Raw genomic sequence first — 27,706 nt, forward strand, 5'->3', positions numbered from 1 at the left:
GGCAGCATGAGAAGACAAATTGAAATCAAGTTATTTTAAAATTTAAAAACGTAGTTTATGTGTTTATTTCGACAATTTTTTCAAAATTCTAGAAGTACTATGATTTTTGCTCTTTTATAAATATTATTTTTCTGGCACCTTTTTCTGCTTTTTAACAATCGTTTGGCGCCTATAAAGGCTCTAGCGCCAAAAAACCTAATAAAACGAACCATAAAGTATTATCAGATGGAAATTGTTCATTTCAGTGGCACGTTTATTAACCTTGAAGCAAAATACCGAGGTGTTTATTTATCAAAATCTTCATTTCAAAAGAAAAACTCGAATATTTCATTGAGTCTTGATGTAGATTTGGAGCATTTTTGGAAGCTTTTTAGGTTATCAACTTTCGAGAGCTTATAAGAAATGCACACTCATAAACATATCGCGTCCCAACAACCAAAGTGAACCACTCAAAAGAACAGCATTGAATTTAGATTTTAAATCAATAGTTAGTACGTTTTTCCTAAACTTTAAATTGTGTCACTTTCGTAGTCTTTTTTTATTTTTATTTTTTTGAGTGCTTTTATAAACTAATATCTGCACCTTCGCCCGGTGTTGCACGGTCTACCTCGAAAATATAAGCGAGGTCAAGTGTCAAATGTTCAATCATCAGTCGTGTATAAAAAAAGAAAAATTTAGGATAAAATATTACTTCACAATAATGACAACAATTCCTAAAAAACGTTATTGCAGTAAAGCCGTTATCCCGCTGTATTACTGAGGTCACGTGACGCATGCCTAAAATATTCTCCTGAAGAAATAAAGATAAATATCGCTAGAATTGTGGAATTAAAGTAAAGACAATAGTTTTGAAACAACGTCATTCAAAAGGAGGACAACAGTTATAAAAAAGGAGAACGCGAAAAAACTCTCATAACTAAACCGACCTTAATTTGAAAAAAAAAAAGTCACTAGTGTGAGCGCAACAATCCCAAAAAAGCAAAATTAGATCGAGGACAATGATTCTGTTCAACGGTTCCGTTAAAAATTATCGTCAGCATAAAGAAAACAGTTCCTGATAATCCAATTAGAATGGGGACAATAGTTCCTCCCAAAACTTTCTAATAGAAAATAAAAAACTTTCGCTTAAGTCCGCATCGGAATAAATAAAAAGGCCTCTATAAACCCTTGATAAAATATGGTAACAGTTTTCCATCAACGTCAACCATTACTTTAAAAATATCTACCTGGATAGGGCTAATACAATGGACTCTCTCTATTCTGAACACGAATGAAACCGAACAAAAGTGTTCAGATTATGCGGGTGTTTACTATAGAGGGAGAATGGATAATGCATGTATAAGTATTCTTTCGTGTAATGGACAATATTCAGTACGTTGCCTATTGAGCTATGCCAGTTACTAAAATAGATGTGCTGAATTTTGCATTGGTGGCTAGTGCAATGTCTAATCCAAATCGGTAGGACCTTAACTCTTGCATTAACCGACATGATCTTGACGGTAGCGAACGTTGCAATTCCAAGAACCACTAAAGGTAGGATCAAACTTCCTAAGCCTTGGTGGAACTTTGCTTGCCAGGAAGCTCAGAAGAAACAAACGAACAAACAAACAAAAGAATGGAACAAATTTCGTCGATATCCGACCATACAAAATCTTGTGACACATAAACGAGCTCGGAGGATTCGACGGAAAAGCCAGCGGGACTCGTGGCAGGCCTATGTCAGCATAATCACGATGTCCACCCTCTCTAAAACAGTATGGGGTAAAATAAAAAACAACGTAGGAAACTATACAATACATCTTGAACACCAATTCTGGAGAAAAATGGCCAAATTTTATCTGACCACAAAGAAGTGGCCGATTGCATGGGGACTCACTTAAAAAAAATCTCCAGTGCAAATAACGATTGCTCAAAATTTTTAACTATCAGATCACGCAAGGAACAAAGAGTTCTAGATTTTAATTAAAACATTTTTAATCAATACAAAAATTTACCTTTCAAGACCTAAATATTGCTTTACAAAAATCAAAAAACACATCACCTGGTCTGGACGATATAAAAAATCTAAGCAGTTCTTCATTAGAAAATATTCTGAGACTATTTAATAGAATTTATTCTGAACGCAGATTATCCAAATCCTGGAGCCAAGCAATAGTAATTCCCATTCTTAAACCAAACAAACTATCTGATAAACCCGAGAGTTATATACTTATAGCTCTCACAATTGGTCCAAAGTAAAGTAATAGAGCTGATGGTCAAAGCCGGACTCAAGTACATTTTAGAGTCGCACAATCTGCTTTCTTTAAATCAAAGTGGATACAGGCGTAGCAGATCCACCATAAACAACCTACTGCTTCTCGAAACATCAATAAGAGAAGCATTTCTCAGACGAAAACATCTTGTGAGCGTATTTTTCGATATTGAAAAAAGCATACGATCGTACCTAGAGGTAAGGGATCTTCAAAATCCTGCCCAAGTATGGGCTGCGATGTATAATCTACACATCTTTCTCACCAAATTTCTGCTACGTCGTTCTTTTTGCGTACGTGTCAAGTCAGTTCTGTCGGATACCTTCATTCAAGAAGGAGTACCCCAGGGAACAGCATAACTCTATTTATAATAGCAATCAATAGCTTAATTGATCAATTGCCCCACATACTCGTTGATGGTTTTCAAATTTCTTTCTCGTCATCGAGCATGAGTATCGTTGAAAGACAACTCCAAATTGCTATCAGTGAAGTATCACAATGGGCGGAGGAAAATGGCTTCGCTTTCTCTGCTCCAAAAATATTTTGTATTCATTTCTGCCTTAAAAGAGATCATGATCCAAATCTTCTCCTTAATAATCAACCAATAGCTGTAAAGAATCAGGGAAAATTCCTTGGTCTCACACTTAATAAAAAACTTAAATTTATACCGCTTATACAGGAGCTGAGAAAAGAAAAATGTTTATTGAAATTAAATATCCTTAAAGGCTTAGCAAACACTTCTTGGGGTGCTGATACAGAGTCTCTGTTGAGAATTTAGAGGGCTCTTTTACGCTCGAAACTTGATTATGGTTGTCAAATTTATGGTTCTGCAGCGAAAAGCTATCTAAAAGCCCTGGAGCCAATACATATTTCCTACCGTGTTCGTTTACCTTGTCGTGGTGGTGGGGGGGGGGGGCTTGCGGTGTGGTCCTCTTGGGCGGAGTAGTGAATCCCCAGTTGCGCAAACAGAATTTCGGCGGGAAAGGACTTTAGTTCCCTTCCTTTCCTTATCACACTTACCAAATTCGAACAAAAACCCCTAAGCTAAGGTGTGCCAACCGTGCTGATGGCTGTGTGGTACCGGTTGTAGCCGGTGCCTCAAACGGGAGTCTTTAGGGATAGCAGGCGCATCCTGCCGTACGCAGCCTTACCTCTGTATAGGGGGCTACACAGGGGCTAGACCCCACTTTCGCCCTCAGTTCTCTGGTTCATTTATGGAAGAAAACATAGATAACCCTTCTCCCCCTTGTGCGGAATGTCAAAACGTATTGTCAAACACTGCTAAATTTTTTCTACTTAAGCGCAACGATACAACCTTCAATTCTAGTAAAGTTTCCCCCCTTTTAGATAAATAAAGCGCTTTCTCATTTAATAGGGGAATATCAGTCTGTAAAAAAATTACGCAGCGGTGAACTTTTAGTTGAAATTAAAGATACAAAACAACTTAAAACTATAATGGCTTATAAACAAATTGGTTCATTTGTAATTACTTCAGAACATAAACTTCTTAATTTTTCACGGGAATCATTCCTGAACTTGACCTTCTCTTTACACCCGAGGAGGAAATCTTGGAGCGAATGAAAGATCAAACGAAAGTGCAGTAAAAAGGATGACCATAAAACGTAACGGCGAAATGCCACGGGTTAAAGCTGGCTATCCCTTTTGCCCAGTTCACCCCTATATTCTAAATCCGCTCCGGTGTTTCAAATGCCAGCGGTTTGGACATTCGACGTTTGCGTGCCGTGTTACTGACACCTGTGCCAGGTGTGCAGAACTCGGTCACGATAGTAATGCATGTAACAAGACCTAAAAATGCGTAAACTGCAAGGGGGAGCATCCTTCATACTCCAGATCATGCTCAAAATGGTTCACAGTAAAATAAATTCAGATAGTTAAATCAATACAAAAAACATCTTATCCAGATGCAAGAAAATTAATTGAATCTCGCACACCAACAACAGGTCTCTCATATGCTTCAGCCGTTAAAAAGTTTTAAAGTCTGTAAGCACACAAACAAATACCCAAACAGAAGCCGCTGCAAAAGCCAAAACTGTAAATGCATACAAATCAAGCAAACAAACCAATATCCGAAATTCTTCCCCTAAGAAACCTAATTAAAACCGACAAGTACAAAAAACTAATACTGCAGTGGCTACTGTTAATGAAAACAAACCTTTCACACGGAACTCGAAAAAAGATATGGAAAAAAAGAAAATTATCCAAACACGCGCAAAAATTGGGGTAGCCTCTAAACAGAGGCCCCCAAAATTTCATAACTTTAAAAAAGAGGACTTTTTACCTTTTATCAAGACCTTTAATTAACCTTACCTTTTATCAAAGTTTAACTGACCAAATACCAACAACTTCCTCCCCTAGAGGAGGACGAGGATGGTGAATTTGAAGATTTTCCGCCATCGGACGATGAAGGGTGGACGGACCGTCCTCCTTCATGAGCTGCTCTCTCTTCTTCCGGCCGTTTCTCCTTCCTTTTTTCTCCATGGCCCTCAACATTCTTTCTTGGAATTGTCACAGTTACTCGCATAATGTCACAAACGTCAAAGATCTTGGCAAGAAACATTTCTTTCCCCTGTTGATAGACCGAGGTTGAAAGGTTTTGAAATATACTGCAAGGAATGCTTGTTAGGCGACCGTCATTGTGGAGGAGTGGCATTGCTAATCTCTAAGGATTACGAATCTAGCCAGCTCAATATCAACACATCCCTACAAGCATTAGCTGCGCGCGTTCAACTTCAGTCGCTGTTCACAGCTTGTTCTGTATATATTCTACCTTCTTACGACATGAGAGGCGTGGAATTGCAAACACTTGTAGATCAACTTCCTCCCCCATATGCCATCTTGGGACATTTTAGTGACCATAACCCTCGGGAGTCCAAACTACAACAGTAGAGGTTGAATAATTGAAAATTTTATTGAAGACAATCAACTATGCGTTCGTAACGACAGGGAAAATACCCATTTCTACCCCCCCCCCTTGTCCGTTTACCTTGTCGTCGTGGGGGGGGGGGTACTTGCGGACTGGTTAGTTCGGGGCGAGCTCTTGGGAGGAGTAGTGAACCCCCAGTTGCTCAAACCGAACATCTGCGGGAAGGGACTTTTCTTCCCTTCCATTCCTCATCACACTTACCAAATTCGGACAAAACCTCCTAAGCCAAGGTGTGTCTAACGTGCCCGTGGCTGCGTGGTACCGGGGGTAGTCGGTGCCTCAAACGGTTGACGTCAGGGATAGCAGGCGAACCCTGGTGTAGAAGCCTTACCCCTGTGCAGGAGAGGCTACACAAGGGCTAGACCCCATTTTCCCCCCCTCAATTCTCAGGTTATTTTATGGATGATAAAATAAAGGATACACCTCCCCCTTGTGGGGAGCGTCAGACAGAATCGCTTACATCCGCTAAATGTTTTGTTATTAAATGAAACGAAAATCTCACATTTACTGCTGTTTCCCAATTTCTAATAAACAAAGCTTTGGTAAATATTATCGGTGAATTTCAATCTGTAAAAAAAAGCACGTACTGGTGAACTATTAGTAGACATAAAACATCCAAAACAAGTTCAACATATCCTAGCTATCAAACACTAAGGTCCATATCTTTGTACAGTTTCGCCACATTCAACATTAAACTTTTCTCGGGGAATCATTTCGGAGCCGGACCTTCTATTTACATCAGAGGAGGAAATTCTAGAAGAAATGAAGGACCAACACGTAAGTGGAGTGAAAAGGATCACTATCAAACGCAATGGCGTAACGCAGAATACGAAACATGTCATTCTGACCTTTAGTACGCCTATCCTCCCTTCACGTGTCAAAGCTGGTTATCTCTCATGCCCTGTCAGACCATATATTCCAAACCCGCCACGGTGCTCTAAGTGCCAGGCTTTGGGCATTCCAAGCTGTCATGCCGTGGCACAGAAACTTGTGCCAGATGTGCTGAGGCCGGCCACGATAGCAATGAATGCTCAAAGTAATTCAAATGTATCAACTGTAAAGGAGACCACCCGTCCTACTCTAGAAACTGCCCAAAATGGCTCTCTGAAAGAGAGATACAACTAGTCAAAACTACTCGGAATATTTATACCCATACGCAAAAAAAATAGTTCAGTCTCGTACACCTTCAGCTGGACTTCATATCCTGCAGCGGTAAGAAAAGTTTTCAACTCCACCAGTACACAAACAAAACCTCAAATTAACACAATAACCAGCTCTAAATCAACTAATTCCCCTAAATCAAAAAAAAAAAAAAAAAAACAGCTCAATACTCCTAAACCAAAACCAAAAAATTGTAACGAAATTAAAATACAAACTACACAATATCCGAGCACAAGTTACTCAGCTACATTAATTTCCAACAAACCAACTGAGCAAAAGCGCACATCAGCTCGTTTTTCACTGTTTTCTTTTGAATCACATGACTTCCAATACACAATATCCGAGCACAAGTTACTCAGCTACATTAATTTCCAACAAACCAACTGAGCAAAAGCGCACATCAGCTCGTTTTTCACTGTTTTCTTTTGAATCACATGACTTCCAATACACAATATCCGAGCACAAGTTACTCAGCTACATTAATTTCCAACAAACCAACTGAGCAAAAGCGCACATCAGCTCGTTTTCCAGTTTTCTTTTGAATCACATGACTTCCTTTTACTCCAATCAATCTCATTTTCTCATTATTGACAGTTTTTAGCCTACTTTCCCAGTAAAAGTCGGAAAAAGAAGAAAAAAGCGTGGAAGAAGGCTTAATCCACCTTAAAAATATCGCGAAAAACAAAAAAGTCAAAAATAATTGAAATAATTAAAGAAAGATCTAAAAATTAAAAATTGGAAAGTAGGGTATTGAGATGGGGAAAAATGTCTGTCGGTCTGTCCCCCCCCCCCCTAATAACTTTTGAATGAATAGTCCGATTCGAACAAACTTTTTTTTGTTCGAAAGATCTCGGCGAGGACACCTCATTCCCATATTTCACTTTTTGATTTGAACTATTTTTTGTTCAATTTTGAACAATTCAAATCCCTTAACATTAGCGCCTACGGGGAAACTGAAAGTCAATGTAGATTCCGTACTTGAAGGCGAATTTTTTGACTTCAAACTCCAGACTCCGACTCCAAGAATTTAGGGGCACCTGACTCCGAATTCGACTCCTGTGCCCGACAATTAATCGGACTTCGACTCTGACTTCGTAGCTTTGGCAAAAATTTATACATGGAGGACAAATGACTGACTCCGATTCTTGGATATTCGTCTCCGACTCCTTTATCCCAAAATGAGATTGACTCCGACTCCGCAGCTATGGTTTTGACTGCGAAATAATTATTGTTGGTATGACTTGTTTTTATTTTAACGCTAAAGTTTTAATTTAGGTATTCAGTTTTCGGCGAATAAACTCGAAGTCATTTATGTTTCTACATAAAGATATGCTCAGACGATTTTTTATTTTTATTTTTGACAATGAAAAGTATTTCTTTAAGTTGACACTTTATTGTTTTTATTTATCTTGGTAAGTGCATTAATTCATTTAAAAAATTATTTTTGGCAACAAGGGAAAAAGAAACGATTTTTTTTTTTGATATGATGTATTTATTTTAATGAGCTTATTAATTTTAATTAATATTTTTTCGTTTTGAAAGCTGTTTAGAATTTTTTTTAATGGGAAAAAGTGTATTAGTTGCTTTGTTTAAAAGGTGCTGTTATTTTATTTGTTCGTTTATTTTTTTTTTTTTTTTACGCATCTAATTTTTTTAGATGAGTGAGGAATATTTTATTCCTAGAAATTAGCTTAAAATATTGGAAAAATATGTTTGAAACAATTTGCGGTTTTAGCTATTTTTGAGAATATTGATCAAGTACTAAAAAGTAGTTTGGGTATACGGGAAAGTAGGCTCGTATAGTTCTAGACGGAACTTCTTGTAATATGATTCAATAGTTTACTCTCTAAATATCACCTACAGTGGCCAAATTGAAACCAGATTTTAAGAAAAAATAAATAAAAATCGCCAAACTTGTCGCCAAGTTGGCGACAAAACTTGGCGACCAAAAGACTGGCAATATATCGCCAAGTGTCCGCCAAATTATAACACCACGTGATTTTACATCGTAATTAACAATGATTTCCCCAAAAAAGGGGCAAAAGACCCCCTTCGGAGCATACGAATGCAACCAAATAAGAAAGTGCACAACTAGACCCCACTAGGAGACTACGTACCAAATTTCAACTTTCTAGGACATTCCGCTCTTGAGTTATGCGACATACATACACACATACGCACATACATACGTACATACAGACGTCACGAGAAAATTCGTCGTAATTAACTCGGGGATCGTCAAAATGGATATTTCGGGTGTCTGTACGTTCTTAGGCACATATCCACGTGCGGTCGGGTTGAAAAAGAAACTCAACTTTTATTTGGGGGTGAGCAGAATGGAAATTAAGGCCGATTTTTGGGTGAAAATTTTTTCGCGAATACAATACTTCCTTTTTTGTAAAAGGAAGTAAAAAGAAAATTATCCAAACGCGCGCGAAGTTTCGGGTATCCTCTAAACAGAGGCCCCCAAAATTTCATAATTTAAAAAAAGAGGACTTTTTGCTTTCTAGCAAGAAAGTAGAATTGACCAAATCTCAAATTGAAAAACTCCAACAACTTCCTCGACAAGAGGAGGACGAGGATGTTGATTTTGAAGATCTTCCGCCATCCGACGATGAAGGGTGGACGGACCATCCTCCTTCTTGAATCAATTTCTCTTCTTCCGGCCGTTTCTTCTTCCTTTTCTTATCATGGCCTTGATTATCCTTTCTTGGAATTGTCAGAGTTACTCGCATAATGTCACGGAGATCAAAGATCTTGTCGAATATCACCAACCGGCCATATTTTGTCTGCAAGAGACATTTCTGTCCCCTGTTGATAAACCGAGGTTGAAAGGTTTTGACATAAACCGCAATGACTGCTTGTCAGGAGACCGTCGTTGTGGAGATCCTGACGCAACACAATCCTGAATACCAAACAAAATTTACCTTTTACGAACTAAATACCGCCTAACAAAAAACACATCACCAGGTCCAGATGAAATTTACAATAGCATGTTCAAAAATCTAAGCAGGTCTTCATTAGAAAATATTATGCAGCTTTTCAGTAGAATTTATTTTGAACACAGATTCCCAAAATTGTGGAGTCAAGCAATAGTAATTCCTATTCTTAAGCCAAATAAACAATCTGAAAAACCTGAGAGCTATAGACCTATAGCTCTCACTAGTTGTCTATGTAAAGTAATGGAGCGGATGGTCAACGCCAAGCAAATGTACCTTCTGGCGTCGGATCATCTATCTTCATATTAAAGGGGATTCAGGCGTGCTAGATGCACAGTGGACAACCTACTGCTTTTTGAAACGTCAGAAAGAGAAGCATCCCTTAAACGAAAACATCTTGTGAGCGTATTTTTTGATGTAGAAAAAACAAGTATGACCGTACCTGGAGATATAGGATCCTCAAAACTCTGCTCGAGTATGGGTTGCAAAGTAATCTAGCCATCTTTCTTTCTAATTTTCTTTGAGATCGAACCTTACGTGTCAAGTCTGTTCTGTCATACATTCCTAACCCGCTACGGTGCTTTAAGTGCCAGCGCTTTGGGCATTCCAAGCTGTCATGCCGTGGCACAGAAATTTGTGCCAGATGTGCTGAGGCCGGCCACGATAGCAATGAATGCTCAAAGGAATTCAAATGTGTCAACTGCAAAGGAGATCACCCGTCCTACTCTAGAAAATGCCCTAAATGGCTCTCCGAAAAAGAAATACAGGTTATCAAAACTACTCAGAATATATCATACCCAGACGCACGAAAAATAGTTCAGTCTCGTACACCTCTATCTGGACTTTCATATGCTGCAGCAGTAAGAAAAGTATTCAATTCCACCGGTACACAAACAGATCCTCAAATCATTACAATAACCAGCACTAAATCAACTAACTCTCCTAAATCAAAAAATAAACAGCTCAATACTCCTAAGCCTCCACAAAAAAATAATAATGAAATTCAAGTACAAAGTACACAAATCCGAAGTACAAGTTACTCAACTAAATTAATTTCGAACAAACCAACTGATCAAAAACAAAAGAAAACTGTAGAAAAAAAGAAATTTATTCAAACGCGCGCAAAAATTGGGGTAGCCTCTAAACAGAGGCCCCCAAAATTTTATAATTTTAAAAAAGAGGACTTTTTACTTTCTAGTAAGAAAGTAAAATTAACTAAGTCCCAAATCGAAAAACTCCAACAACCTCCTCCCCAAGAGGAGGACGAGGATGTCGATTTTGAAGATCTTCCGCCATCCGACGATGAAGGGTGGACGGACCATCCTCCTTCTTGAGTTACTTTTTCTTCTTCTGGCCGTTTCTCCTTCCTTTTCTCTTCATGGCCCTGAGCATTCTTTCTTGGAATTGTCAGAGTTACTCGCATAATGTCACGGACATCAAAGATCTTGTCGAATATCACCAACCGGCCATATTCTGTCTGCAAGAAACATTTCTATCCCCTGTTGATAGACCGAGGTTGAAAGGTTTTGACATATACCGCAAGGACTGCTTGCCAGGCGACCGTCGTTGTGGAGGAGTGGCATTGCTGATCAACAATGATTATGCATCTAGCCAGCTCAATACCAACACATCCCTGCAAGCAGTAGCTGCGCGCGTTCACCTTCACTCGCTGTTCACAGTTTGCTCTATATATATTCCACCTTCTTACGACTTGAGAAGCGTGGAGTTGCAGACATTGGTTGATCAACTTCCTCCCCCATTTGTCATCTTGGGGGATTTTAATGGCCATAATCCTCTCTGGAGGAGCTCAGACTCTAACAGCAGAGGTCTAATTATTGAAAACTTTATTGAAGATAACGATCTATGTGTTCTTAACGACGGTGAAAATACCTATTTCCACCTTCCTACGCAAACCTACCATGCCATCGATCTTGCAATATCCTCACCTTCCTTTCTGCCACTTTGGGATTTCCAGGTGCAGGGTGGTCTCTACACTAGTGGCCACTTTCCAATCAAAATAACATATACTGGACGCTGCAGCTATCAGCAGCATCAGCAAGGCCGTCTTCGCATTGATCGAGCTGATTGGGCAGCATTTACCCATTTGGCAGAAATAACATCGGAAGACGTGACTGACATTGATAATGATGTAGCGGTAAAGCGAGTAAACGACATCATCTTAAACGCAGCGAACACTGCTATACCAAGAACCTCTAAAGGCAGGATCAAATGTCCTAAGCCATGGTGGAACTCTGCTTGCCAAGAAGCTCAGAAGAAACAAAAAAAAGCATGGAACACATTTCGTCGATACCCGACCACACAAAATCTTGTGACACTTAAACGAGCTCGTGCTAAAGCTCGTAGGATTCGACGGAAAAGCCAGCGGGACTCGTGGCAGGCCTATGTCAGCACAATCACGACGTCCACCCCCGTCCAAGACTGTATGGGGTAAAATAAAAAAAATCGCTGGAACCTATAGCATATCTTGTGCTCCAATTCTTGAGAAAAATGGTCAACTTTTATCTGATCACAAAGAGGTAGCTGACTGCCTGGCGACTCACTTGGCTGAAGTCTCCAGCGCAAATAATTACTGTTCTAAGTTTTTAGCTATTAAATCTCATAAAGAACGAAGAGTTCTTGATTTTAATTCAAACATTATTCATCAATACAACACAAAATTTACCTTTCATGAACTAAATATTGCTTTACAAAAATCAAGAAACACATCACCTGGCTCTGACGAAATACACAATAGCATGTTGAAAAATCTAAGCAGGTCTTCATTAGAAAATATTCTGCAGCTTTTTAATAGAATTCATTCCGAACATAGATTCCCAAAATCCTGGAGTCAAGCAATAGTTATCCCTATCCTTAAACCAAATAAACAATCTGATAAACCTGAGAGCTATAGACCTATAGCTCTCACTAGTTGCCTATGTAAACTCATGGAACGGATGGTAAACGCCAGACTGATGCACATTCTGGAGTCACACCATCTCATATCCTCATTTCAAAGTGGATTTAGGCGTGGCAGATGCACAATAGACAATCTAATTCTTCTCGAAACATCAGTAAGAGAAGCATTTCTTAAACGAAAACATCTTGTGAGCGTATTTTTCGATATTGAAAAAGCATACGATCGTACCTGGGGGTATGGGATCCTCAAAACCCTGCACGAGTATGGGTTGCGAGGTAATTTACCCATCTTTCTCTCCAATTTTTTGAAACATCGTTCTTTTCGTGTACGTGTCAAGTCTGTTCTGTCAGATACCTTCATTCAAGAAGAAGGAGTACCCCAGGGAAGTGTACTAAGCGTAACTCTATTCATTATAGCAATCAATAGCTTGATTGGCCAATTGCCTCCCGCTGTAAAAGGTACCATGTTCGTGGATGATTTTCAAATTTCTTTCTCATCAACGAGCATGAGTATCGTTGAAAGACAACTTCAAATGGCAATCAATAAAGTAACCCAATGGGCGGATGAAAATGGCTTCACTTTCTCTGCTCAAAAAACATTCTGTATCCACTTCTGCCGTAAAAGAGGCTTTCACCCTGACCCAAATCTCCTACTCAATAATCAACCAATAGCTGTAAAAGATCAAGGAAAATTCCTTATTCTCACACTTGACAATAAACTAAAATTTATACCGCATATACAAGAGTTAAAAAAGAAATGTTCATTAAAATTAAATATCCTTAAAGTCTTAGCGAACACTTCTTGGGGTGCTAATACTGAGTCTCTGCTAAGAATATACAGGGCTCTGATACGCTCAAAACTTGATTATGGATGTCAAATTTATGGTTCCGCTGCTAAAACCTATCTGAAAAGTCTGGATCCAATACATAATCAGGCACTACGCATCTGCACAGGAGCCTTTCGAACTTCGCCTATCAACAGTCTTCATATCCTTGCACACGAACAATCTCTAAACAATAGACGCCTCAAACTTTCTTTAAATTTTTACTTCAAAATAAAACCTTGCACTAATCACCCACTACATCCCCATATTTTTAACTCATGTAATGCTGCTTTATTTCTACACCGGCCTTCGATGACCCCAACATTTGGGATCCGAATGCGTCGGGTACTCTCAGACCTGCAGCTACCAGATTTTAAAACCGTCAACACAATAAATCTAATTGAACCATGGTGCGAAGTCATACCTTCTATAATTAATGATTTATCAGAATTCCCAAAACAAACTACTGCAGATACAGTTTATCAACAAGTCTTTAATGAGATCAAAAGCAAGTATTCTGGTTACAAACACATTTTTACTGACGGATCAAAAGCAAACAATCACGTCGACTTTTCAACAATAATTAATGATCAAGTTACGGCAGAAAAACTAAACACATCTTGCTCGGTATTTACTGCAGAAATAAAAGCTATTTTTTCATCGCTACAATCAATAACCCAATCCGTCTACAAAAAGTGGGTGATATTCACTGACTCCAAGAGTTCAGTGGAAGCCATCACTCACTGCAATAATAATAGCCATCCTATAGTCATCCAGTCATATCTTTTATACAAAAACCTTGAGCAAAATAATTTTGAAATTACTTTTTGTTGGATCCCTGGTCATGTGGGTATTGCAGGCAATGAGGCAGCCGATTCAGCTGCCAGAGCTGCAAGTATCCTGGTCGATAATAGTGTCCCTTTCGATGATATCAAAAACGCCATCGTTGTAAGTTTCAACACGTATTGGCAGGGGACGTGGAATTCAGAAATCCAAAATAAATTACATTCAATCCAGCCCTCCACTAGAGGTTTCGGATCATTAAATATCACCAGGAGAGAACAAGTCTTATTAGCTCGACTTCGCATTGGACATACCAGATTCACCCACAAATATCTCTTATGTCATGAACCAGTTCCAACATGCATTACATGTGATGTAAATCAGACAGTGTTGCACATTTTATGCAACTGCCCAAATTTTAATCTAAGTCGCTATAAATATTTTAATAATTTTAACCCATCTTTGAAGGAGTTGCTGGGGGAGCCACCTCATCGCAATTTGTACTCCTTCCTCCAGGAGATTGGATTCTCCTTTTTAATTTAGTGTTTGTCTGGTCATTATGTGATTTCGTCCTTCCTTTGTTTTTCAAGATATTTTTTCGCCCATTTTGTCATTATTTTCAAATTGTTTAAATGTTTTTATCGGATGCACTTTTTTAACATTGGCACTTGAAGTTTTATGCTTTCTCCTTCAAAATATGCTTCTATTTACTATATTCTTTAATAAAAAATAAGTAGCACATAATAAAATATCGTTTGGCGCAGTATAGCCCTCAAGGGCTCTTGCGCCATAAAAATCAAATCAACCAACCAACTTTGGGCAAATGTTTAATTAATTGAGTGTTGGTCAACTAAGACTTATTTTGTTTCGGTCGAACGTTTAATTTAGTTTAGTGGATTCATTGTTTCAAAATACGAAAAAAAAAAGAATTTCGGTTTCAAATGTCTGAAAATTTAAATACAAACATCATCAGGAAAAACAGTATTACATAACTCGAGTTTGAACAAAAGTATGTTCAGTTCTTTTCAATAAAAGGAGATCTTGAAACTCATCTGCAGAAATAGTTTACAGTTTTACTACGAAATAGTCAGTAAACTCAATATTTTTAAATCAATTTATTTGACACATATATATTTTTTAAAATTTACATCACATTCCTGGACAGTTGTATTGCAGGATCCTCGTTTTTACATGTAGGCCGATTCTGTTTCAAAATTCCATAAAAATGTAATTTATAAAAGCTATTTTTTTACATTTATAAACTTTATTAGTTGAACAAAAAAAATATATCCCCTTTATATACACTAAAGTCTCTTGGTAATATTTTTCTAGAATGATACCCCCCTCCTCCCTTCCCATTTATCATCAAAGATAGCTGAAATGTTTTTAAGATATCAGTTTTTTTTTTTTTTTTAATTTACAGCTAGAGATTCTCTCAGTCTCCTTCCCCTAACGTCTTCAAACACAGCTTAAAACTGTACTTTTAAAATTAAATTTTAAAACATTGAGGTTGAATATACCCTCAAGTTCGCTAAAGATGTTCTTAATTTTTCACCTCTGAGTCGTTTTCGGAGTGGATCATTCATGAAACCTCTTACCTTTATAGTTTACTAAAGACGGTCTAAAATTGCAATTTTAAAACTCCAGTTTATTTCATTTTTCTAGACAACCCCCTCCCCCCTCCATTTTCTCACCTTTACATGACCAAAGACAGCTTAAACGTAATTTTCAAAACATCAGCTTCAGCAAATATCTCGGGAAGGTATCCCTACACCTTTGCCCGAACATTAAAAAAATGGCCTAAAATTGCGTTATTAAAGCTAAAATCGGAGTTTTTTTTAATTAAAAGCCCTGAAAATTCCGACTATCCCAGTCTGTGGTCCCCTGAGCTATTCTTTTATAGTGTTAAATAGATTGCATAAAATATATGTATATTATTGAAATATTTCTTTAATAACTGCAACAGAATGCACTTTTTACTTATCCAATAAATACACATTTTTCGTCAAAATTTTCATGATATATTTTTTTAATTTTAGTTCATCAAGTTGTACATTTTTTTTATAAATAGGACATGGTCATTTTTCAAAATAGAAATTTTTTTATTAACATGTCGAACAGCAAATGGAAAAATCGACTTAAATTAAGACAAAAAAAGGTAAATTTCTCAGAATTATCTTCTAAACCAGTGGTTTTAAACCTTTTGTTTCCCAGTCCTATTTTTGAACAATTCCAGGCCCGATATATATACTGAGACACACATACATTTATACAAGCCTATATAAGCTTTAGCAGTTTTAGAATTCAGACCAAGATAGCTGATATAACTTTTTGCATATATTTCGAGCTCAGATTAGAAAATCAAACATCATTTTTTTGCTTTAATATGCATTTGTGTTAAATTTAAATTGTGAGACTCAAATTTCATAAGTTTATAAAGTGTAACAAATAATAATAAAGGTTAGGGATCCTTGTTCCAAGCATAATCGATAGTCAAACATCAGGATTACAGTTGTATAATTTTTAAATTTAGTGATTTAGATTCTTCTACAACTTAAAATGTATCATGAATAAAAGTTTTTTACAAAATTTAATTTAAAACAAAATGTGAATGCTCAGAGAGATGTACAAATGCTTAATGTACAAATGCTAACGCACAATGTACCCAGAATATGGAGCTCAACGATCTGCGAGTGCCAATTCAATTTTCAAATGCTTAAGCATAATGTAATGAATAGTAATGGAAGTAAGTAATTTGCATTAAAAATATTCCAAACCAGACAAAACAGTTACAGATAAATTTTGAAATCGACATCAATGTTTACTAATACTTCCTGCGTAGCTTCGCAGAATTTGGCACATGTGATGAAATACGTTACAATTTCGTAGCACAAAGTTCTTTCAGATAAGTTTATGAGTGAGGGGTTGAAAAAATGTAACAAAATTTGCAGTAAAAATAACAGCATTTTTTTAATAGTGTCTACATACAGTATATAGTACAACCACCCAATCTTTATTTAGCCATCCTCGTTGCAGCAAAGAAAGTAATGATTTCACAAGTGTGACCAAATATGCTTTCAAATACGTTGTTTGGACTCGAGTGTTGGCACACGAGGTTTCAGTATCCAGAATACATTCGGAACACTTTTGAAACATTTTCCTTCTGACGGAGCATATTCAGAACACGTCATAGTGCACATTCACATATTCGGATCACTTTTTCTGAAACAAAGCGTTCCAAATTGTGCATCAGGTTTATTTGCAGTGTAGCATATAATATACAAAAGCCCTTAAAGTTTATTTATATATTAAAGTTGAGCATTTAAACTGCGTTATTTGTTTTATTAAATAAAAAATAAAATTAAATTGGGTTAAATTATGATTGAAAAAATGAAAAAGGTCTTTAATTAATAATTTTGTCCAGCAGTGCATTTAAATGTTTCTCATTAATTTTCAAAAACAAAAATATTTAGCAATCACTGATGGCAACATTTATACATTCTATGGCTTTAAATCAAAGTTTTCGAAGAAAATTTCATTGTAATCCTGGATTTTTTACTTTTGAGTTTTTGCTTTGTCCAGGTTTCACGTAATGATAAAGTTATGTAATGATATTAAATTTTCAAATTCTCAAATTTCATTTGAGATTTCCGTAAATATAAGTTAGGGGAACTAGAGACAGTACAAAATGTTAGATTCCGTGTCTTTTCAAAAAAATTATTTCTTCGCTTCAAACTTTTAATGTCTAACTCTGCATCTTATTTTGACCACTTTTTGCATGAGTATGTACCTAGTACTAACGGTTGCGAAAAACGGTTGCTAGAATACTCCCTTAAGCTCACCCGTTAACCTTTTAGAATATTCATTATCATTTTAAGTAAACTTTAATGTCCATGTGTTTTATGTGGAAGATCCATCCACTAGCAGTACGACAGAAAAGGCAATCAAAATTTGTAGGGGTATGACATTGGTTTGTTATCTTCGGTTTCTTCGTCTTCACGGTCTAGGAGAACTGTTTCCGGCTTCATGTTCCTAGCCGAAGCTCCCCATGGCTGCAGTTCAGCTGATCCAAAATAGTTGTACACGCTTCCCATGATGAAGTAAACGATTGATGTGGTCACAAATACGGTACTCCAGTTTTTCAATGTTTGCTACATTGTGAAAATAGAAAAGTTATATTTATTTTTAGCAAAAACAATTTAAAAAAAAAAAAAGTTTTACAGCATGCAATATACCCGACATACCGGTTCTCGCATCCAGAGACTGCAGTTTCGTTCTTAAATTAGAACTCATCCGCCTGGATTAGTGAATAAACGAGTTGGTGATAGATGTCATTTCGTTGAAGCTGAGAATGCCAACAAACTGGCAGATACAGTAAATTTATCTCACCAGCAGGGACGTGCACAGGGGTAGAAGGGACACCTGTTGGCCCGAACCTGAAGAGGGACCAATATTTTTAAAACTGGGCGTGAAATATAGGGGTAAACAATATGGAGGGGGCCTGGAAAGGTCATTTGCGGTGGGCCCCGAAATTTCTGTGCACGCCCCTGTTCACCAGCGAGTGTCTGCAGCATGATGCGGTTTGACTCGTAAGTTGAAGGCAAAACTTGGGTACTTAGCAGCAAGTTACCGCCCCTAAGCAAGGGCTAACGCCCCAGAACTAAATGTAATGGGCCTTACAGTCCGGTTTTCGCATCCAGAGATTGCAGTTTCGTTCTTATTAGAACTCATCAGTCTGGATTTTGTTCTGCCTGGTTATTTTCAAATTATTTATTTTGGTATTCAAATCCCTTTGCTTCTAACGGCCTCATATGATGTTTTGGCTTTTGGTTCTTGCCAAAACATAAGTCGAGTACAGGGTGTTCTAAAAAAAAAAACGCAGCATTTCCATAGAAGCACTAACGTATTCAGAGAGTAACGTTTCACGTGTTTGAAGAAATGCTGTTCTTAGACGAAAGAAAAGCCACGGTTCCCTGGGAGCTGGGTGGTAAAACCCATGAAGAGCTGCATCCGCTGCGTAGAGTTGATGGTCCGCTGTATCCGCGAAAATACGGAAAACAACTCCAATCTAACGAACCCAAGTCATCTAACGCCTTTTGACCTCTTTGCTTTCTTGGGGGTTACGTGATAATAGGGTTAAATAAACACTTTGTGTACAGAGATTAAGCCCCAATCTGCTTCAGTTACAGGTAGCAGTCAGCTACATCACAGCTGGTGTTTAAAATTGAAAGTTTAAAAACAAAGTTATGCAGTAATAGTAATACTAAATTTGTTTATGAAATTATCAATATTTTTATTTAATAACCTACTTCAGCTATACCAACTAGATTCAGTTTCAAATTTTTACTGTGCACTCGTATTGACGGGGAGGGGGGGGGGGGCGCATGAGCTCCCGTCAGTGTTCAAAGGGGGGGGGAGCGTAGAGCCTAAAAGAGCCCTGATCTAACTCCTTTTGATTTCTTTGCTTGCTTGGGATTAGATAATAACGGCAATGGGTTAAAAATGATTCCTTTTAGATTTAAGTAAATTCTTTTCGTACAGAAGTCCGAAGCTGCATCAGTTACGCGAAGCAGTCCGCAACATCATAGCTGGTGAACTACAAGATATGATGAAAATTATTGAATTCCTATGCATATATGGGCAAGAAAGGTTATTTTGCACTCCAAATTTTTCAACTTTTCACAAGGGGACCAGGGGACTTTTGCTTTTTTTTTTTTTTAAAGAAAGGGACAAGATATGTATTTTCGTTAAGCTTCAGAATTTTACAAATAATCTTCATTTACTTTAGAAAGATTGATGGTTAAACTTGTAAATTTTTAAAATGTTATAAATTAATTTTCCCCTTAGTTTTTCTGGATTTTAGTTTAGGAATCAATTGATTAATCAGTACTTCATTAAATTTATTATTTAAAACAAAAGACAAAACAAAAAAAAGAAACTAAAAATGCTAATTATTGAAAAAAAAAATCAAAAAAATACTCATCAACTAATTTTTTAAATGAGTTTCGATTAAACCTATAGATTAAAGCATCCATAGCTAAAAAAGAGCATCTTAAATATTAGATGAAATGCAATTAGTATCATTTTATCCTACCATCCATAACAAAGCAAATGAAATAAAGCAAATTGCACCCCCCCCCCTTGGATACGCCCATAACTGTTTGTATTTCGTCTTTCATATTTCTTTAAACTCACCACACCTTCCTGTCTGTCTTGTCTGCAACGAATCAGCCTCCGTTCTTCCTTTGATATGCGAGGATGCTGATCTGGGCTTTTGTAAGCAACGACGATCCACAAGAAAAACCACAAACATCCTACAGAACCTGTGCAACAATGACGGAGATTTAGATTTTCGAACCAAAACCACGAAAAATTTCTTCATATAAATCAGGATCTTAAAGAGAAAGTTACACAACGCATAGAATAATCAAAGAATCAAATTGTATTTTAGTTTGAGATTTACTAAAAAAAGAGAGTCTTATTCTGTGCTGTTTAAACTTGATTGAGAATTAAATATCCGCTGGTTCTGGGATCGTAGTATTACTGACATAAGTTTCTGTTGACTATACACACTCATTTTATTCAATTTAAAAAGTAAAATTCATAGAATCACTTTTTTATAATGAAAAAAATACTTTGAGTATGTTGTATTTTAAAAGATAAAAACTTTTTAACAAGAAAATTGAACCGCCGAAAAAACTGAAAAGCAAAAAATAATAAACCATTTTAATTAAACCTTAATAACTAAGTTCTTAAACTGATGTAAGTATACCTAAGTATATATTTTTGTAATAATTTAGAGTTTTTAATTAACCTTAGTAACTCAGTTCTTAAATTAATGTAAGTATACCTAAGTAGTTTTGAGTCGGTGCCAAACAAGCAAATTAATTATTTTTGTGAAGCGTGAGGCGCAGCGGTGGCGTATGGCGACACGCTCCTTCGCCGGAAAATGCCGAGCGTTCACGAAGTTAAACCCGACGTCAAGTGGTCTCGAAGAAGCACGTGTCGAGTATTTGGCTGCTACTGAGCTTTTGCCTCATATACAAAAGTCAAAATGTTTATATCATTGTTCATCACACTGAAGAAGGATTTCTCATCTTGTTAAAAGCTCAAATAAATGGTATTGTGGGTCATAGTATTATTCAGCGTAAGTATGGCATAACAACTGTAGCCGTTAATTGCATACATGATCCTGAAGATTTTTCTCACTGGTTGTTTGCCTCTGTCGTGCGAGGTCCCAAAGGTTTCAAAGCTCCAACGAGAGGTACTCTTTGTTGTATACGATCTACTAGTATTCATGATTTAATGATGGCGTGTGGAGGGAGCATTTTTTGAAACATTTATGTTTATCGCCGGACATTTCACATTACATTGCTAATTTTATTTGGTTATTTCTTTAAATTTAGGTAATTTAGGGATCTTTGTTTATTTATTGTTTGGCACCGACTCAAAACTACTTAGGTATACTTACATTAATTTAAGAACTGAGTTACTAAGGTTAATTAAAAACTCTAAATTATTACAAAAATATATACTTAGGTATACTTACATCAGTTTAAGAACTTAGCTATTAAGGTTTAATTAAAATGGTTTATTATTTTTTGCTTTTCAGTTTTTTCGGCGGTTCAATTTTTTTGTTAAAAAGTTTTTATTTTATAATTTTTTGTGGCTATAAGCTACTAATGTGGCTATAATCTGTATGCTTATATTTTTGATTACTTTACATAAATAATTTTAAAAAAGCAGGCTTTATATACTAACATGGGTAGGCCTACAAAAAATGCTGCTCGGATGAGGAAAAGATGTTTAGAAGAATCTATTAATGAGAAAGAAAAAAGGTTGGAAGCAAACAGAAAGAGAATTACATTAACACGTTCACAGGAGAGTTTAGGTCAGCGCGAGGAAAGACTGTCGAGAATGAGAAGCTACAATAACGATGGGTTATTGCAAGAAGGTGATAAGCAGCGCGCTTGTCGTTTAGATATGATAAGAGAGCGACTTTCAAATGAGAGTGAAGAGCAACGTGCTCATCGTTTAGATCTGATAAGAGAGCGACTTTCAAATGAGAGTGAAGAGCAACGCGCTCATCGTTTAGATCTGATAAGAGAGCGAGTTTCAAATGAAATTGAGGACGAACGTATGCTGCGTTTGGATGCTGCTCGTAACCATTCAGCAATGGTGGTACTTCACGAATCTTCCGAGAGAACTAATCGTCTGAGCGCCATGCGACAAGCAGCTCGCGAGCGAAGAAACCAGTGTAACGCAGAAAACTTTAAGAAATCAATTAATGTTTATGCTGACTTGTCGTGTTCAATATGCAAAAAAAAAAAAAAAATTGTATCCGCAGCAACGTAGGAAATTGCAAACTAAAAATTTAGGCTCTATTTTGCCTAACGAACTGGTAGCTTTAGGTAATATAATTACTTGTTCACGATGCTCAAACAATATTAAAAAACATAAAACTCCACCCCAGGCCTATTGGAACAAAATGTCGGTAGCTGCAATACCTACAGAAATTGATGAGTTATCGGAAATTGAGAAACGTTTTATCTGCAGAGTAGTGCCATTTCTTAAAATAATAAAAGTTCAAAATCGTTTGAGCCAAGACTGGTGCAAAGGGCAGGCAATCCTTTTTGCTCAGGATGTGGTCGAGCTGGCGGAACAACTTCCGCTTGAACCTAATCAAACTGGATTAGTGCTCGTAGTAGAAAGTTGTGAAAATTTAGAACATTCTAGAGAGTTTCAAATTGATATAGGTAAACTTCAAGTGGCATTGCAGTGGCTCCTAAAGAATAATGCACTGTATAAAGATGTTCGTGTGCATTTTCCTACTGTGATCGATATTTCTACGATAACACAAATTGCTGACGAATTTGCATTTTGTCATCTATTGTACGTTAGCTTTGTTGTACAAACTAACTTATTTGGTTTCCGCTGGAAAAAATATATAACTCCAACATTTTCTTATTGTTAGTACTACTGAATCCAACACACATTTCTTCAAGTATCTCGAAAACTCATTTCTGCAGATACTGCCGCTTACCTGCCCACGGCAGTACACACAAGAGACATACAGGTCTGAAGCTCATTCATTGTGAGCTTTTTTTTTGTAATACCCAACTGAGAATCAAAAAATCTTGGAGTGAACAACTAATCACCCCCTCTCCCCCCTACCTTAGGGTAGGAATTTTTCCCTCAAATTTATAGGGGAATTACTTCAGCTATACCCTTTCTAATAAAAAAAGAATATTCAAAATCGGACTATTCTGTAAAAAGTTATGTGTGGTCATACATTTAAAAAAAATTTATATATATATATATATATATACGTGTCGACTTGAGAACCTCCTCCGTTTTTTCGTCGGTTAAAAATAGTATGTCACCATCACTAAACTTCGCCCTATTTTTTCATACAAATCCTGAATGTAAAAAATGTTTGACGACTGGCACTGAAAACTAACTTTAATCACAAGTACCAGAGATTGAGAGGTCTACACTGCCGTGTGCAGGTAAAGGGCTATAACTGCAATTTTATCTTTTTTTTTTTTTTGCATTTTGTCATCATTGTTTGTACGTTAGCTTTGTTGTACAAACTAACTTATTTGGATTCCGCTAAAAAAAATATAATTCCAACATTTCCCAGTTGATAGTACTGAATCCAGCGCACAATTCTTCAAATATCTCGAAAACTCATTTCTGCAGATACTGTCGTTTACCTGCTCAAGACAGTACACACGAGAGACATACAAGTCTGCATCTCATTCATCCTGAGTTTTTTTTTTTTTTTGTTATACCCAATTCAGCATCAAAAAATCTTAGAGTGAACTACTAAGTGCCCCCCTTTCCCCACCCTTAGGGTAGGATTTTTTCCCTGAAATTTATATAGGAACAACTTCAGGCTATACCCTTTAAAATAAAAAAAAAGAATATTCTAAATCGGACTATTCTCTAAAAAGTTATGTGCGGTCATATATAAAAAAAATCTGTGAGTGAACAACAAATCTCCCCCTTTTCCCACCCTTAGGGTAGGAATTTTTTCTCCAAATTTATATGAGACCAACTTCAGGGTATAACCTTTCCAATAAAAAAGGAATTATCAAAATCGGACAATTTTCTAAAAAGTTATGTGCGGTCATATATTAAAAATCTCTGAGTGAACAACAAATCAACCCCCTTTTCCCACCCTTAGGGTAGGATTTTTTTTTCAAAATTTTTATGGGACCACCTTTGGGGTATACCCTTTCCAATAAAAAAAGAATTATCAAAATCAGACTGTTCTGTAAAAAGTTATGCGTGGTCATAAATTAAAAAAGAAATATACGTGTCGAATTGAGAACCTCCTCCGTTTTTTCGTCGGTTAATAAATGTCGGATTTTTTTCGAAAATTAGAGAACGTGTGATGGCAGAGGGGTCTGACACTATACCTGAAAATAACCCCTTACCACTTGCGACTACACGTCTTACTCTGCAACTAAATAAAATACTCAAACCACATCACTTTTTAAAAATCTAAGCGGCCACAGATAAATTACCACTTCACTGTTTTTCAAAACAAGTCATTTCAATTTTTTTGTTCTTAGTTTGTGATGTAAAACAGTTTTTAAATGCTCACATAGTATCGCCAAAGAATTTAAAAAAAAATGAAGTGATGTGCTACTGATGTGAATTTTTCAGTAGGCCAATTTCCAACTTATAAAACATATTTATAGAACTTTTTAAAGGTATTATACATTCTATATTCTACAATACTAAAACCAGATACATTTTCTCCAAATGACATAATCCATTATCATGTTTATTTCAATCTTAGTTATGTGGAACAAAAATTTTGATCAAAAAGTCACTCATTGTGGCTCGTCACATCTCGGCCCCTAGCCCTTCAATTATATTCGCGTCAATCTTCTATTGCACATCGAAGCAAAAGTCAGAGTTTTTTTGGTTTCGTAAAAATAAAAGAAAAATTTTTCTGGATATTTTGGCTACTAATGATAAAAAAGTGGCAACTAAACCAACTAAGACCTTTTTAGGTCTACCAGCTACTGGCGATTAACTAAAAATCTGAATTTCCAGGTCTGCTTGAGGTGGTAATATGGAGCGTTACGTTTCTTTAAAAGTCGAATATTTAGTTTGATATTCATAGCAACAGTCTATTGCTACAGACGTCTGCAGTAGTGTATATGTGTTTATTCAAAAAATTTAGCGACTTTTATCTCTTCCATTAGTACATAGAAATGTTTGAAAAAATACTTTAATATGAATAATTATTTTGAAATAATTAATGCACTAACCGAAAACGTAAAAGACAGAAGGCCAACCGCGAAGGAAATTTGAGGAACTAAGGTAACCTGAGAAAACTAGGGCAACCACGGTCCCCATAGGTCCACCACCATAGACTAGGGTAGCGAGACAACTTCGCTGAAACTTGGGAGCCCAGCGTCCTAGTAGTGAATTCATGGCGGGGTATGTTACTCCCTGGAAAATAAATAACTTAAATAGACAAACAACGACATCTTATCTGGAGTGAGATTTACAGCTGTTTAGATAGAAAATAGACTAAGGCAGAGTTTCCCAAACTGTGGTCCGGGGGTCCGCGAGACCATGACAGAGGATCCGCGGTGCTACCCAGCTAAAACGTTAAATATGAATGAGATTGAAGGACGAGTAACGATATTTCAAATTAAAAAAGAGCCTATTTGTGAGGAATAAAAAAGTTCTTGCTTAAGTACATGCAGGACGCAGCAGCCCCACGCCCTCGTAACCCTCGGGAGTAAATACTCCACGCATTTATTAATTTTGTGTACATGACGAAGTTCATATTGTTATATTGTTAAAAAACAAAACTAAGTAAAATGCAAACACTGAGGCACATGTTTACAGCTCGGATATTATACTTCAAATAAAACTTTTGCTACAAAATTTTCAAGACTAAATTTAATAGTCAACGTTCGAAATTTCAAGCAAAGGCTGAAATAGACCAAATTCTATAGTTTGCAGTCGACTTTGATGGTTATGGAGTACCACTGTTATATAAATTTGTTGCATATTGTGCTTGCGTTTAGTCAGCAATATCATATGAAGTGAAAGTTAACTTTTGACTCTTGAGATTTTCATACAGTCACTAAATTTTAGGCAATCATCCTTTCATTTTGGCCAAATCGTCAAGGCCTAAAATATTTAGTGCTCAGAATATATTGATATTATTAGCATATTTCGTACTATATTGAACCCGCATCTGTTGGACTGTTGATGTAGTTAGTATGTGGTGAACTGATGAACAAGAGCGTTGAGAAGAGTTGTAACACAGATGCAAGTGGAATTAATGAAAATGTACAGAACAATGAATAAATAAATTCAAGAGGGAAAAAAAAGAGTAAAAATATATTAGATGAAAATAGATGTAACTGTGTCAAATCATTTTCTTTTTTTTTTTTCACGCGGCGGGGGGGGGGGGGGGGAGGCGCGAAGTCCGTAATTTTTCCGGAGGGGGTCCGCGGAGATCTGAAGTTTGGGAACCTCTGGACTAAGGTATAAGTTTAAGACATATATATGCTGCAAACAAAAAGAGCTAGTGGAAATTCTGTGCTGACGGAAGTATTTGGTGCTCTGGGGGGGTACCTTCGTCAAAATTTGAGTAAGTCCCGATAATATTTATCAATAAAAATCTTAAAGTAGAAAACGAAGCGAAAAAAATATTCTCATTTTAAAAAAAGTTTTAAATTTTACCCATACATACTACACTAACCGCTTTTAAATATTCAAACGATATCCCTAATAACATTTAAATTGACACATCAGAGCTATTTTTAAAACAGTTAATGTGTTTAATTGCCTGTTGAGTTTTTTTTTTTTTTTTTCAATCTATTGCCAGTTAAACTGGTGTAATCGCAGCAACCGACGATTAATTTACTTCCGACTTATCATTTGAGACTCATACAATAACATACCTCTTCCAGTCCCTGTATGACACTTGTAGCAATGAGTGCGTAGACATTCCACCGGGCTGCCAGAGGAGTGAGCAGAGTGAAGATGGAAAGTGACGAGAATCCCTATTCCGAACAACCACTTTGCGCCCCATTTTTTAGCAGCAATGGCACCGGGTATTTGTTTAACAACGAAGCCGTAGAAAAAGGAGCCCAAAATCAGTCCTTGAGTGTCGGAATCCCAATTGAATTCACCGCGAGTCTGGAAGGAAAAGAAAAAACGTGCATAAAATCTCTTGTCACATTTCCAATTCATCATGTGCATTAAACTTCTTGGCGGCAAGGCCACGCCTATTCAAAGCTCTATAGATCAGCAGTGGTGGATTTAAGGGCTCGTCCCAGTACCTTTTTGGAGACCCCTTTGTCTATCACAGAACTATGTAAAATATTTATCATGTGAATTTTTGAATACCTTCTAGGCCTTAAAGTAGGAATTAGTAACTGTCACATGGTTCAACTTTGACAAATGGGAGACACGTTTTACGTGAAACGAATGGAAGAAACCTGATTTCTTCTCATACTTTACTTTCAGATATATCACATGACTTGGGATCCTTGCGTCAAGAATTGAAGGCTTTACTCTCTCTCTCTACCTTTTCTTCCTTCTCAATGTTCGAGGTCCCTTTGTTTGTGAGGACCCCTTGCAATTGCGCCATGGTAAATTTGCCACAGTAGACCAGCCAGAATACAGTCGGGTTTTTCGCAAAAAGTATAAAACATTTAAAACCATAGTCAACTTAGAGTGCCATATTTTCCAAGGAAAATATGGCACTTTCTTTGTATTAATGATAAAAAATTGTTTTAAAGTATTCCTTTTTCGAAATTTAATTTAAAAAATGCTATAGCCAATTATTTTAGACCAAACTAATAGCAAATATCTTACCCACTTTCAGGGATAGAAGTGACATTT

General features: G+C 36.7%; 1 long non-coding RNA gene across 1 annotated transcript in view; it reads right to left on the reverse strand.

The window, feature by feature from the left end:
* Positions 1-17,850: 17,850 nt before the first annotated feature.
* LOC129230599 (uncharacterized) overlaps positions 17,851-27,706 on the reverse strand; it is a 107,455-nt gene continuing 97,599 nt past the window's right edge. The window contains exon 4 of the long non-coding RNA XR_008581156.1: positions 17,851-17,967. This is a non-coding gene — a long non-coding RNA (uncharacterized LOC129230599). The remainder of the gene's footprint in view (positions 17,968-27,706) is intronic.

Source organism: Uloborus diversus, chromosome 9 (genome assembly GCF_026930045.1).
Source record: "Uloborus diversus isolate 005 chromosome 9, Udiv.v.3.1, whole genome shotgun sequence".
Classification (NCBI taxonomy): Eukaryota; Metazoa; Arthropoda; class Arachnida; order Araneae; family Uloboridae; genus Uloborus; species Uloborus diversus.